Below are 2,666 nucleotides of genomic sequence, written 5' to 3' on the forward strand. Positions count from 1 at the left end.
TGGTAACAAAAAAGAACAGTAGTTTAAAAACGAAATAAAAACGTGAAAATAATTTTTATAGTAAAACATAAAACCGTATTAATTAGGAACACAAATTTTAACGAACATGAACACCAAAACAAGACCCAAAAACAAAATTTCAAAAGTTGATAATAACCTTATATCATTATTATTATTTAAGTACCCTTTATCAATAAGTTTTTTAACAATTAGAAGTGACAAAAAAATGGTAATAACGACACGATAAAGAAACCCGAAGTAATGACAATTATCATCACTATCATTCCAAAAGACGGGCAATAGAGAAAAATAACAACGAAGCACAAAATTATCACTTAAAATTCTTCGTTCCTATTCATCGTTCCTTTCGTTCCCTTTTTGGAAGGGTAAGCAGATAACTTTTGGCGAAAGAAAAGGTTTGCAAAGAATTTTTAGGTGGTAAGAGGATGGAAAGGGTGAAAGGGAAATGAGGGGAGGGAGAAAAGAGGGGAGGAGGGGGGGGAAAAGGGGGAAAAGGGGGGAAACATGAGAGGATAGGAAATAGGATAGGGGAAGAAGAGGGGTGGGAAAAGGATAAGCGAACAGGAGGTGCGAATGAAAGAGGGGAGGAGGAGGGAAGAGGAGAAAAAGAGGAAGCAAGAAAGTAAAAGCAATAGGATAGGGGATGGAAAAAGGTGGAGGGAGGATAAGCGAACGGGAGGAAAGAAAGGGGGGAGGACAGGAAGGGGTAAAGAAAGGGAGAACGATGAGGGAGAGGGAGAAAAGGGGAGGGAAAAGGGGAAAGGGAGGTTGAAGGGAGAACAGAGAGGAGGAAGAGAGAATAGGGGAGAAAAGGATGAGGGAAACAGGAGGGAGGAGCGGGGGAAGAGAGGAAAATGAGAGAGGGGAAAGAAGAGAAGAAAAAGAGGGGGAAAGGAAAAGGAAACAGGGAAAGAGGAAGATCGGGAAAGGGGGAAAGAGGGGTAAAAATGAGAGAGGGAGGGGGAGGAAGGAATATGGAAAGGGGAGGAGGAGGAGGGAGGATGAAAGAGAGGAAGAGGGGGAGGAGGGAAGACGAGGAGGGGGGGAGGAGGAGGAGGAGGAAAGAAAAGAGAAAAGGAAGGGGAAAAAAAAGGGTAGGGGGAGGGGGAGAGAAGAGAAAACAGACGAAAAGGGAACGGGGAGGGGAAGAGGAAGGGGCGAGAAGGAAAGGGGGGTGAAAAAAAAGAGAGAAGGGGGGAGGGGAAGAACAGAGAGGGGAGGAAAAGGAAAGAGGAGAAAGGGAGGAGGGGGGGGGTAGGGGGGGGGGCGGTCAATACAGCCATATCGCGAAGGTGACAAAAAAGCACGCAACCCAAGTCTTTCCCGGAGATTGGTTGGAACACGGTAAAACCCCCTGGGGTTTGGGGAGTGTGGTAACACTGCGATGATGATGAATAAGTTGGAATAAAGATTATGATGATGCAATTGATGATATTTTGGGTCAGTTTATACCGACGCGATTAGAATTGAGATATCATTTTTGGGGGCTGAGAAGAAAGATAAAACGAACTGAAACGGATATTAACTTTAAAAACGGCTCTGGAGATTAAGGAAGAAAAGCCAATTTTTTTATTTTCATCTTAAAAAAGGAAACACTCAGAAATAAAAACGCGTTCTCCTTTTTCTTCTTTATAATTCCATCTTTTTTTTTTTTTCATGTTTTTGTCAATGACATCAAAATTAATTTTTCATATCAGCCTTTTTTTATACAAAATGTTTTAAATTTAAGTTCCATAATCGACAAAAAACCCAGGTGAAAATAATTATTAATTAAATTCCCTTTTTGGACAGCGTTTCGCCCAGGTTTGAACCGTCCACCCAGTAATGGAAAGAAAGTTAGTGAATATTAAAAAAAGTTGAAAATTCAGGTAAACAATTCCAAAGGGAAATTTTGCGCCCGGTTGTGACCCTCTTTGTGGTGGGGTGTGGGGGGTAGGTGTGTACGTGTGCGTTTTGTTTTAAATTTTTTTGGGTTTTTGGGTGTTGACAGGTTTAAATTTGTGTGTGGTGTGTGTGTGTGTGTTTGGTGGTGTGGTGTGGTTTTGTGTGTGTCTGTGTGTGTGTGTGTGTGTGGGGGTGTGGTGATGGTGGTGTGTGTGTGTGGTGTGTTTGTGTTGTGTGTGGGGTTGTGTGGGGTGTGTGTGTGTGGTGTTGTGTGGGTGTGCCTGCTAGCATGGTGTGTATTTGTGGATATGAGTGCGTTTTTTACTTTTTCATTGCGCGCGCGCGTGTGTATGTGTTTAAGTGTGTGTGTGTTGTGTGTATGTGTGTATGTGTGTGTGTGTGAGGGGTGTGTGGGTGTGTTGGTGTGTGTGTGTTGGTGTTGGTGTTTTGTGTGTGGTGTGTGGTGTGTTGTGTGTGGTGTGTGGGTGTGGCATGGATAAGGTTAAAGCCTTTTCTCTCACCTTCCCAATGGTGTGTTTTTTTCGTGTGTGTGAATATAGGTCCGACCACGTCATTCCTGGGGGGAGACGTCGTTTCAATCGTTTCTGCGATGGGGGTTGCGTTTGGTGCGCGAGCGGGTTTTGCGTTTGCGTAAGGTTCGCGTTTGTGTACGCTTGTGTGCGGGCGGTGTAGCCCAAACCCCCTGTAAATCGCCCCCAAAATGATGCTGAGGCGGTGGTGGGGGGGGGGGTGGGACGGGG

Source organism: Penaeus monodon, chromosome 12 (genome assembly GCF_015228065.2).
Source record: "Penaeus monodon isolate SGIC_2016 chromosome 12, NSTDA_Pmon_1, whole genome shotgun sequence".
NCBI classification, from domain to species: domain Eukaryota; kingdom Metazoa; phylum Arthropoda; class Malacostraca; order Decapoda; family Penaeidae; genus Penaeus; species Penaeus monodon.